Source organism: Marmota monax, unplaced genomic scaffold, assembly GCF_021218885.2.
Source record: "Marmota monax isolate L192 unplaced genomic scaffold, Marmota_monax_Labrador192_F-V1.1 WCK01_AAM20220418_F8-fsc00024, whole genome shotgun sequence".
Lineage (NCBI taxonomy): Eukaryota > Metazoa > Chordata > Mammalia > Rodentia > Sciuridae > Marmota > Marmota monax.
The window spans coordinates 15,438,812-15,452,341 of NW_026695224.1; positions in this window are offsets into that span (position 1 = coordinate 15,438,812).

Sequence of the window (13,530 nt, forward strand, 5' to 3'; positions counted from 1 at the left end):
TCCCCGTGCCAGGCAAGCGCTCTACCGCTGAGCCCCAGCCCCAGCCCCTGCACTGATTTAAAAACCTTTTTCTTTCTTATGATAAAACAAAGAGCATCCATGGTGAAAGACATAGAAAATGAAAGAGGAGATTGAAATCATTCCTACAACTATGACCTGAGAGAACCAGTGACAATAATTCATTTGTATTTTACTTAATGTTTTCTTATAGAATCATATGTGCCAATTACAAAGACTTCAGGAATTGAACAACAAGAAGAAAAATAAAAGACAGTTAAGGTCATCTGCTATCTTACCCATCAGCTAAGCTTTGTTAGCACGTTAATATTGAGGAGGAAGGATAATTGAATTGATAAAGGTGCAGGGATTTGCCTGACTTAAGCAATTGTCAAAAGAGAAAATAAAAGGTTAATTTTAGTTCTCAAATGTGTATACACATTAGAATTATTGGGTGAAATTAAAACAAAAATCAGGTACTTATATCTTACCCCCAAATAATTTCACTTATTTTGTCTATAGTGCAGTCTTGTTGGTTTTGATTGTCTGTCGCTTGATACATGGGCTTTGACTCAAACCTGGATGAGAATGAAGAGAGAAAGCAAAATAGAAGGTGCTACTGGGGAAAAAAAAATCGATGAAGACCTATCTGTGGAATGAAGATCTCATAAAGACACGAATGAGACTAAGAATGGTGATAGTAGAAACACTAAATAGAACTTCCCAAACTTAATACAGGCACAAATTTTCCCAGGATATTGTTATAATGCACACTATAATTCATGAAATCTAGGATGGGACTTGATATTCCTCCTTTCTTCCAAGATCTCAGGACTAAATTCTAAATAGCCAGGCAATGGAAGACATAAACCATAAGGCCAGAAGTTGTGATTAGAAAGCAAAAAGCTTCAATTAATCGTTTTAAAGGTGGAACAGTTCTGGTAGTGATGATTTTTTAATTGCCATTGGATGAGCAACAAGCAACAAGACTTAAAATATGATGTTTTGGAGTTTGTGGAAGTAAGAATAGAATATGGATAAGTACAAGTGTGTTACTTGGCAAAAAAAAAATAGGTACTCACAAAGTTTCTACCCACCTCTTTCATCCTGCTGGTATTTTATAAATGCATGGGACACAAAGGTGATCCAGACCTCCTGAATTTTCCTTGAGAATGTTGATTATATGGAAATGAAGGTTCCAGATGTTGATATGAAGTAGTATCTGCAGTTTCACAACAACATATACTTACCATCTAAATTATTATAACAATTACACCCTTTGACAGGCAGTTTGTGAAATCATCATGTAATAATTTCCATTATTTCCAGTTGAGTGGTTGTTAGAAAATGATGGAGAGAATGGCTTTTGTTCTTTAACCATAGCAGGGCTTATTTAATTTTCCATTCAAAATAGCAAGCTAAAATAAAAACACCTTGCAAATTTTGGTTTCTAAATAAATCCCTATTGAAATGTATTTTGAAGTCTGTCTATGAATTTCCCAGTAATAAATACATGATACATTTGTTTAAAATTAGAGACACAATATTCCCTACAAGTTGACACATTGTCTTCTAGAATTTTCTACCTAAATTTCTGCATACTCCTCCATAAGCAAATATACATTTGAAGGTTAATTTATTGGTTAGACTAATTGCAGCATTATTGATGGCTAGATACCAGACATATCATGGTCAGCTTCACATGGGTTTCCTTTTGATAACACGGTCATATAAATTAAGTCTTAACAAGAGCTCTTGGAGAGTATAATATGGAGTTTCATTAAAGATAATTGGGATTCAGAAAAAGGTCTTTCTCTAAACAATTCTAATTGTAATAATTTTGAAGCTACACAGGGGGACCCGTAGAATCTGTTTGTTTTTGAATCTGTACGTATTTGTTATGCTTCACTTACAGAAAATTTCTTCCAAACAAAGTGTGGTTTAGTTGAAATTCAGATATATGAATCTAAGTAGTTAGTAAACGGTCATGCTTATTCATGAGATTGGGAAATAAATTTTCTGAGCCTTATTTTTTAAATTGGTAGGAGGGGAGTTGCAGTATAAAGACTGGTTGTAGCATTGGTATTAGATGTTTTGTGTAAATGCCTAGATAAAATAGGTGCTCAAAGTTGCACTGTTTTGTTTTGCTGTTGTTGTTGTTTACATTGCCCATATTAACAAGGACCTATACACATCCTTCTTGAGTTAGAATGTTGCAGTGAGCCAATAGAGCCAATATCTGTGGAGCTGATGCCTGAGATTCTGTCATCCTCATTAATTGGTATCTGCCTCCACAACACACCTGCATATAGATAGGGAGTCTTTTCTTTCCTCACAACAATTTCCATGAAAGGAAATGCCCTTAGGATACTTGAAAATGCACAAGAATAATTTTTAAAATGTCATAATACTATTTTGGTACAAAATTCTACAATATATATTAAGATGTTCAAAATTGTGATTCAGTAAACCATCTACTTTGACTATATCTTTAGGAAATATTCTGAAATGAGGATAAAGAGATATGAATAAAATTATTCATTGCAATATTATCAATACTTGCAAGAATTTTAAGACAATTTAAATGGTTTTCATTTAGGGGATTTTCCATGTTTTAGAATTTCATTTAACTATCTAAATGATGCCTATTAAAGCACATAAAAAGCACTTTGAAATTTCATAGTAAATTAATAGGTGCAGAAAGTAGAACCAATCACTTATGCGTTTTCAATTTTTTTTGAGATTATTAAAACATTGGAAATAAAGAAACTCTCTCTCAAAAATATGATTGCTATAGCTACTACTGAGATTAGTATTCTGGGAGATGTATGAGAAGTAAAAATTTTAATTTTAATAAAATCATAAGGTTACTATTCTATCAATAAGGATTATCAACACATAAAGAACATATACCTTCATGTATATCATATTGTAAATAATGCATAATAGATATTTGTATATATGTATTTATGTGACTAAGTCTATTCATACTGCTGTAACAAAATACCTGAGACTGGATTTTCCATAGAGAAGATAACATTATTTACCACAGTTTTAGAGGCTAGGAAGTTCTGTTGTTGGAAGTTCTGTGTTCTGTGCTGGAAGATTCACTATCTGGAAAGGATAGTTGTCTGTTTCCGAGATGGCACCTTGAAGCCACATCTTCCCATAGCAGGGTGGTAAACATTGTATTTACATAACATGAAAGTTGGGGGGGGAAATCTACCTTCAACTGTTTCATAAAAATGGATTTAGTCACCCCTCCAAACACTCCAAACACTCCAAATGTTCATATCATCATCTTGGGAGTGAAGTTCCAGTTCATGAATTTTGGAGGGACACATACTCAAGCTATAGCAGTGTGTGTGTGTGTGTGTGTGTGTGTGCGTGCGCGCGCACACACAAGCTTGTGTGAGTGTGTGTATAAGTCAATCTGTCAACTGTTGATATATCTGAACAACAGAAGAAAAGATTGAAGCTTTTTGTGTGTCATTTACATTGGAGAGATTATTAGAATGTCAATATGATATTTTATTTTCCTATAAGGTTGATGGGGAGTAATAATTTAATTAAAAACTCAAGCACAGTGCTAATTGGCCACAGAATAAATTTAAAGGCAAATCCAGGAGTTTGTGGACTATCAGTGCAAATATTTAACCCCTACAGGATGGAGGAATGAGAGAGGTGCTAGGACATAACCAAATGGATGGCGCTTTCACCCCATCACTTACGGTGATGTATGTAACCTTGATTCCAGCTATTCAAAAATTTAAACATCGCTAAGTAAATGGAAAGAGACTGCTATGGTTTGAAGGTCTCCTCCAAAATGCATGCTGATGTTTAATTTCCAGTGAAATGGTATCAGGGGAAGAAGGACCTGCAGAGGTGTGTAAGTCATGAGGGCTGAGCTCCATGACAGGCTAAGGCAGTTGTTGAGGAAGTGGGTTAGAGATCTTAAGGGCTTGTTTATTTTAAAACAAGCTTGACCCTCTCTTGCTCCTTCACTCATTTGAGGTGTCCAAGCTCGCTCCTGGTGCTCTCACCACATGATATTATGCCATGTTATGATGCAGCATAAAGGCCTTAGCCAGACACAGGCACCTGGATATTGGACTTCCTAACCTCACTGCTGAGAAATGACTATTTTCTTTACAAATCAACCAGTCCATAATATTCCAATATAGAAGCAGATAATAGGCCAAGACAGATACCCTTTGTCAGTTTTTTCAACTCCAGAAATTATTGAAATTATAAAATGCACAAACACATACAACATATTCGCAAGATACTCTTTGAAATCCAGACTTGTTTTAACTATACTGCACAAAATGTTCTCAAAATTCACTCTTTTTAAATCATAAATTATAAAAATTTAAAAGTATCTGTTATTTTCCTTAAAAGGACAAGAACAATTTGTATGTAGAACAGTACATAGGTCAAAGTATACACTTGTTGAATTTTCACAGTGAAGACACCAGGCATCATGCACACAGATCAAGAACCAACATTAGCAGACCTCTGAAGCCTCCTTGTTCTCCTTTCTTATCATTACCTGTTTTAGGAAAATGATGTGCTGAAAATTAAATGCCTCATCTGCACTTGTATTTTTTATTGATAGTATTGTTCAGTACTCTGTTGAATGATCTTTTTTATGCATATTATGAGATTCTACATATTTCATATACTTAGAGATAATTCTTCTGTCTCCTATTTGATACTTGATTTTCACATTTTATTTTATTTATTTTTTGTTATTACAGTGGGCATAAGAGTTTTATCTTGTGTTTGGCATTGTCTCATTTGCATCCCTATGATGACCAATTAACTTAATACCTTAGGGTTATAGGACATTCAGATCTTATGATGCATACTTTTCTTTGGGGTTGTAGGCTTTTTTAATAGGTAAAATTTTTATAGTGATGACTTATAGAAGTTCTTGTATATCTATGTATATAGATATAGATTTTTTTTTTTTTTTTTTGGTAATGGTGGTTGAACTCAGGGGCACTGAACCACTGAACCACATTCCCAGTCCTGTTTTTTTTTTTTTTTTTTTTAATTTTATTTATAGGAAGGGTCTTACTGAGTTGCTTAGCTCCTTGCTTTTTATGAAGCTGGCTTTGAACTTGAGATCCTCCTGCCTCAGCCTCCTAAGCCACTGGGATTATGGGTGTGCATATTTTTATATGAGTCTGGATGTATATTTTAAATTTCTTTAGGACTCTTGAGAATTGACTTGGCATTCTCTTAATGCTCTAGCTTGGGTCTTCTTCCAGATCGCTATATATTTGTGTTCTTTTGTATCTAACTTGCAATTAAAACTATTCTTTGGCATTATCATCTGAGAGTATTCCCTTTTCTCTTCAAGTTAAATATTGCAACCAACCAATCACCTCAATCCAAGCAAGTGTTGGACTTGTATGAAGTTTCCATAGGACTCAATCAACCCTTATTAAGGTCAATCTGGGCTTCAAACCGAGTATCTGTCAAGACTGTATGTTTTGGGGCTGGGGTTGTGGCTTAGTGGTAGAGCTCTCGCCTAGCATGCATGAGGCACTGGGTTCGATCCTCAACACCACATAAATGTAAAATAAAGATATTATATCCACCTAAAATAAATATTCAAAAAAAAAAGACTGTATATTTGGCTCTTAAAAACAACAGAAAATCCAGCTCTATCTTCCCAGATTTTCATCCTAGCTCTTTGGCCTCCTATTGTATTCCACATCTACCAAATGTCTGGAGGGAGGAACTGGTAGTGTGCTTGAGAGACAGGTCCTCTCCCAGGCTGACTCTGTTCCAAGCCTGGTGGAACTGTTCAGGATTTCATTCTGCATTGAGATGTCTTTGGAGTACCTTCCACGCCTCTCAAACCATCCCAGTATTCAGTCAGTGTACCGTGGAGAAAGTTGACCATGGGCTTCAGATGAAACCCATCAGTTTTTGATGTGTAATCTAATTCTTCACAACTCATGAGAGCACTGCTAGTTTGTCTTCTCCCGGCTTCCTTGGGCCAGGGAAATGTAGAGAACAGGCATATGCCTTCACGGGCAGGACAGGCAAAGCTGTTGACCTTAGACTCTGGGGTTCTTACCTATTAGTGTTGGTTTCTGGAATCTTATCTCTTCCTGACTCTGTTATCTTATAAGTCTGTTTGTTCTTGTTGTTGACTTTAATTTAATCAGCAGTTCTTAGTTCTGCAATGAAGGGTTACTTTGCCACAAATTAATATATCATATCTGGAAAGAGAAGTCCTCATCTACTTTTTAAAGAGTACATGTGTGTAAGATAAAAGCTTGGAGAGAATATTAATATGCAAAATATGAATATAATACTGAAGTAAAATACTTTTCCCCCATCTGTGTGACATATATCTTAAGCCCTCCAGTTGATACCTGAAATTGCAGATAATATTAAACCCTACACAATGTATAACTATGATTTTCTCACACTCTGTAGTTTTGCCAAATAGTGCCATAGTTAATCTTCCTCTCCATGTTTTATGCCCTGGTAATTTCTTCGCTTCACTACTCTTGATTTGGGGCCATTATTAAATAAAAGGAAGGCTACTTGAACACAGGCACTGTGAAATAGTGCTGTAAAAATTGAGCAGAAAACCAGGACAGTTATTAAGTAATAGGCAGGTAGTATATACTCAGTAGATGCATTGGACAAAGGGATGATTAACATCCCTGAGTGGGGCAAAGCAGAATGGCATGAAGTTTTATGACAGCACTCAGAATAGCACTCAATCAAAAACTTAGGAATTGTTTATTGCCGGAATTTTCCGTTTAATATTTTGAAGCACAGTTTACCATGGAAAATTGAAACAATGGAAAGATATAGTGTGGAAGGGAGGAATAATATATATGTGACTCAAATAAAAGTATTGAAATAATAACTACATTTTTCTTCCTTTGCCAAGTCAATAATTTGGAATTCTTAAAATGGAGACAAATGGATGCTGAGTAATAATTATCCGTGTGTCCTTGAAAAAATCAAACACCTTTTCTGAGCCCCAGATTTCTCATTTGTAAAATAGAATAAATAATCTTCATGTTTTCCTTATGCACAGACCACATTGAAAGCAAATTCATCTGATGACGATTTCCTCTTTTAAGATATCATGCAATGGTAAGTAGTAGGTCAAGTACTATGCTAGCAGACTGTTAGTTAATCTTGGGTTTGCATGAATGGCTACACTGAGTTATAGTAGATGAGTTTGCTATTCACACTGCAGTAAATTTAATGACATTCAGGCTATTGCAGTTTGAGTTTTGTCTGTGAGTCTCCACACTTCTTTGAAGACTTTCTTATTATTAGAATTGATAACATTTCTTTTTTGGGGAGAAATTAATTAATTTCTAATTAATTAAAAAGAGCAGACAAGTGGTGAAAGCAATGCATTTCTCAGCTAAAAATAACTTAAAAATATAATCAACAAGGAAACATTCTTTTAACACAATCATTAATTTTGTTGTGTTTTTGTAATAGTATCTTAGAATTGTACCACCATTATAAGATAATAAATACTTTAATTTCTTTATGTCAGCTGACCTATGCCTCTCTATGCTTTTATCCCTATTCTACAAAATGAAACAAGATTACGACATAACTAGAATGTGACCCCATCCCTCAGTCACTTGCATTCCAATCTCACTACACTTCTAATAAATAAGCTCTCTATTTTACATAGGCATAAGAAGTGCAGGCCAAATATTTTTTACCTACTGTTTGTAGAAGGAAGCAAATATTAGGAAGTTCAACCCAATATTAGAAAGTTTGGAAAATTTTTAAATCCTAAATTCTAACATATCAATTATATAATCCAAGCTATTCATGTTTTCCTTCAGTCCACATGCATGCATCCTGTAGTTACAGTCAAACCACACAGGCAGCCTTCTATTTTTCAGCTAATTTAAAGCCATTTTTATTTTTCCACTTATGTACATAGTCTTCTGACTTTTATTTTAGAATTTACAGAATAATCATTCAGAAGGTGTGCTTTAATTTATTTAACCCCCTTCTACCCTAAAGTTGCTGCTTGTTATTTTAAAGTAAATTGCTCATGACAAATAAAACATTGGCCCAGAAGGTGATGGAAAGGCAAAGAGAATAAACATTTAGGTGGCACTTAATAAGCTATTTTAAATTTAAGCCCAATGGAGAAAAGCTACTGGAAATTTTGCTAAAAATATTTGCAAAATTTTCTTCCCATTACAAGTGTCATCTAACAAAGAATTTAGAGACCTAATGTGATAGCACTCATTCTATTATTTCTCAGGATTTCTTTGGATAAAGATTGTGGGAAAAGTCTTGCTGAAGGATGTAGAGCAACCCTCTTACACAGTTGAAGTCAGACAGTGGTTGGAGCTGGGTTTTCTTTCTAGGCCTCTTCATAGTTTGGACATCTTCATGCATGATGGCCTCGAGACAGTCAGACTACTTATGACTACAGACTAGTTACTAACTGCTTCCTCCAAAATGGAGCATCCCAGCAAATGAAAAATGGACAACAAGTGAAAAATAGGGCCCTATGTGAACATGGTTACAAATGAGTCACAAATCTGCTCAAACACAAGGGAAAAGGAAGCAGAAGCCATCCCTTGAATAGAGAGCAGAAAGGTTCTAGAACATGTGGGCACAAGCTGATTTGAAAAACTTGCCCCTTGGGGTCAATGTATCAACCAGAAGAAGATACACAAAATTTTGGTTATTCAACCACCATCACACATTGGCTATATATGTCATCTCTAATTACAGCCTCATCACATAGCCATTGCCAATGTTCATCTAGATGCTCAGAAAGAACTCAAAATATGGTTGAAAATCGGTCTAACTTAGCATGATGGTTTTCATTTGATGAATATGTTAGGGGAACTTAAAGTTTTATCTACATTATATTAAAATGCCTTGTATACTAATTATTAATCTTATTTCTTCTTTTATAAATTAAAGATTTATGTATTTGGTTGTTGAGAACTTAATATTCTTCTGTGTTGGCATATGTGTATGTGTTCATTTTCTCCCGTGTGTGTGTGTACACATATACATACACATATATAAAGTATATTTTTATGTATGTTACATATTATATACACTTCTAATACAACAATATCATCCACAGCTAAAATTATTATATTTTTGATACTACTATGAATCCTTTAATTTGTTCACAATTATCAATGTTTGAATTATTGTTCAGTAAATATTCTTTTCCCTTCTCCTTCTAATGTGGACTCACTTTAATACTCTGGCCCATTCACTTCAAGCTGTCAATTATATTGACATGGACATGACTCTGGGACAGGTATTAGTGTGCAGACAGTTTACCATGGCACTTACTATACAAATGATCCATCATACACAAGTATGTCCCAGGCAACCACTGTCTCTTCAACTGTGGCGACAGACGAATGTACACACAGGTGGACCAAATCCAACCTACAGTCTGAGCTGAGCCCATCTAAAGAAGCCAAACCATTTATTGATCTGCATATCCCAAAGACTAAATTAAATATGTTTCTGTATAGACATTGAATGAACATTGTTTGTTATGCAGCACTATCATTTCAATAGCAATTAATATAATAACCAAATCTGCATATCAGTTTTATTATATCCACAAATCCCATTTTTGTCTATTAACCCAATTGACTCAATTGATTAATTAAATAAGTATCACAAATGTACAATGCAGGCTCAAATGTAGGGAAAATGAGACAATATGAACATTGTTGCCGTTTTTATGGTCACTTATTGTATTTACTAAATTAGGGATGAAGATGTGCAAGCTTCCCATTAAAAAGCTATGTTGGTGTGCCAGCTGGCTCTGGGCCATGATTTAAGAGAATAGTAATGAATGAGGCAGAGAAGTAAATGGCCACCATCTGTGTAAAGCTCAAGTGAGCTTGTTTGGACAAGGCTCCAGGGTCAAGTAAATGAAATGGACTTTAATTTCAAGATGCAGCTGTGAGGGAATAATTTCCCCCTCCTGCAAGCTCTGGTACAGGTGTGGAAGTCAGCAGTATGTTTTCAAATGGGATGGGATGCAGTTGTGTCTTGAAGGAACTAGCAGTTGTCATGTCTGAAGATCCATGTGAAGTGGCCCCTCAGCAAGTATCAAGAAATGGGAAAGTTATTATGAGAGTCTGTCTGAGCCAAAGGAGACAGCATGGGGGTTATACGACAAAAGGTATGTTTCTGCAGGGCTTATTAGAACATGCTGATTCCTTTTTCTCTGCAACCTGGATTACTAAGAATGATACTTTACTGAAGTGCTTGAATTGCTAGGGTTTTGTTGCTAAGTATTTAAATTAAAGGAGAAAACACAGCTAAGCATAAGGATCCTAGTGATTAATGTTTCCCTCCAGGACAATGGGGCTCCATGCATTTTGAAAAGACTTGCATTTGCTGGGATGTATTGAAGAGTTTTTAAAGGAAGGCAGACATCATATTTCAGTTCAAAATGTCAAGAGAGCAACATGGGATTCAGGACCATCTTCTACTATGATTCATGCATATTTGGAACATTTGACATGGAGACTTCTGATTTTTTCCTCTTAGATGGTGTGACCGGCTTACTGATTTGGGGAACAGTGAATAGCCTGCTCAGAATAACAGTTAGTGACCTTAAAGAAAACATCTGTATATCTTAAAATGTCCATGGGATTATAGTCTAATGGCTGGAAGGTATATAGTGAGATGGATAACAAATTAAGTGATCAATAAATGCCAGATAATAACAATCACACATGAAATATCTTGGAATTGTTTCTGCAACTTGACAGTATAGGAAAGATATAAATAAACACTTGGTGAGAAAGAATTCATTTTCTTTGACTAAGGCATGAGGTAGTTTCTGGTGAGAGTAGGTGGAGTGGGGAGTGTGGAGAGAGTAGCCACTTTGAGATCCCCAAGTGGGAGGGTTGGGGAGTTGCGGGGTGAGTTACTAAGCTTAGCAGAAGGGAGGGCAGAGCATGAACAGAGGGATTTACAGACTTTCCAAAGGTCTAGGTGTGCCTCTGTGGGGCCTTGCTCATCACTCCCCTAACACTGTTTGACTCCCTCAGAGCATGAAGCTGTGTGTGCTCTGGTCACTGGATAAAAATGTCCTAGAGGGCAGCACTCTTGTCCCTCTTTGTCTTGATCAGCACAGCCCCCTTCTGTCTCACAGGTGCTCAGTGCATGCTTGTGGATTTGAGGAGAATGAAATGGATTGGTATTTAGTGAAATTAATTGGGACTGCTATAGCCATTATATTGGGAAAAAAAATAGTTATGGCAGCCAATGAGAGCACGAACTGGAAGAGAGAAGGCCATGTTTATTATTGGTATCCGTGTAAATCGGTTTAAGCTGTTTGCAGAAAAATTGGCAAAAAAAAAAAAAAATTGCGTATATTAAGACACACAGACCCACTGGCTAGCAATATTGTTTCTTGGAGCTTATCCTAAGGAAGTCATCCAAATAAGAAAATAAGTTTGTACAAAGATGTATCCACTGAATATACTTTCTAAAATGAGAAAAGAATTAAAGTATTTTTAACAGGTAGGCCATGGAGCATTGAAAATGAATGTGAAGAATGTACAAAATATGGGAAATGTTTGCATTATTAGATTAAAAGGAAATAAAACACAAGTAAAATTGTATGCATGTGATCGTTCAAACATGCAAAATTATGAAATAGGTATGCAGTGACTAAAGGCAATCTACTACAGAAAAAAATAAGTGAATGATAAATAATTTTATTGTTTAAATTGTTACCATGTTTTCCAAGTTTTACTTAACCTACAATTTTACTGTGATAAAAATAATTGAATACAAATTGTTTTTAAAAGTTATTCAATATTTTACACATAGAATAAAGCACTCCACTACCTGTGGTGTTTCTTCCCTGAAGGATATTAAAATAAGGAACACAAACTATCAAATTATTACAACATTTTGCTTAATGATCATGTACTAGAATTCCACACAGGAGCGGTTTAGAGGAGGAATGCATGGGTTTTGCACATAGATGGGAAGACAGGGGTAAGCAGAATGAAATAAGCAAAGAAATATCAAGTGAATAGGATCTAAAAAGATGAAACTTTTTAAAATTCCAGGCAGAGTAAGAAAGAGGTGGTGTCCAAGGTTCCAAGTTTGCATCAGATGGACTAATGTTTGAAAGAAAAATAAAATTACAAATATAAATAAAAATAACAAATTCAAGTACAGGGTGGAAGGCCTTATAGAAAATTAAGTAGATATAAATCTTCATTCATGGATTTAACTGTAGAGATAGTGGAAAGATATTAGAGTACTTTGAAAGGGTAAATAAGTAAAAGTGAATTAAATATTAAAGGAAGAAAAAAAGATGACATATTCTACTAATGTATCAATTTCTAGATTTATTTACCCTTCTACTCAGGATTTCTTTTAGGCTTTCACCATTTACTTTGTGCTTAAAAGATTCATATAATTTTACCACTCATTTAACTTCACCAAAAATAATATTTCCACATTTTCTTTAAAATATATATATTTTATATATATATATATATAAAGTCTAATCCTAGATATGATGGCAAATTTTTTTAAAAATAAAGGAAAGGCAGTAACATACATTTCCAATTGACTTCACTTTGTGTTTAAAAATGTCTCTTCGTTGTAATTCATATGAGTCAATTATTTATCAATTCAGTAACGATTGTCAGTATCAATAGATAGGGAGTGAAACACAACAGACTCAAAGATAAGTGGTTTGAGCTTTACCATGTTGAATCAAGGGTTAAAATACAATTAAATATTAAATATGAGCTGATGATTTATCCCAATAGAATGAAATGAACATTGTGCATTACACTATGATTTTCCTACTGTCGTCAAATGATATAGGAGAGAATTTGTAACCCTTGTTTTCTACGTAAGAATCTGAATTTCCAAGAAGGGAACTAGCTTAAGCAAGATCACATACGCCTATGTATAGCTTTTCCTTCAAACTCAGTTCCTGCCAACCACAAAATCCAATGCATTCTGATGGTAAACTCACTGAATTTTACTATAATCTGTTTAAATTACACAAAAAAAACACTTACACAGCACCTGTGCCTTGGTAATTTGGAGGGTATTAATGGCATTATCCTAGAGATAGATGCACAACTCAATTTATTAATTTGAAAATTATGGAATATGTTATATGCTCCAGAATTTGGAGTAAAGAAGATTAAAAACAAGATCTTGTGCTTGTAGACCTTTAGGCTATTGGAGGGAGCGATGTATAAATCAAGTTAGAAATATCTTGCTCTGTATAATTGAGCTAACATCATACCAGTAAGATTTGATCTGATTGTTTATATGGGATGAATGTTGTTCAAGAGAGAGTCATGATTTCCATTCCAACACTAGAGAAACATAAAGAACATACTTTAGGAGGAAGAGATGCCCTATCATACATGTCCATATTCTTTGCAATATCAATTAGTACTGCTGATACATGGTCTGAAGCAGGACCCTGCAGTATGTCCCTCTCCTTTTGTCAACATTAGTCCAGTG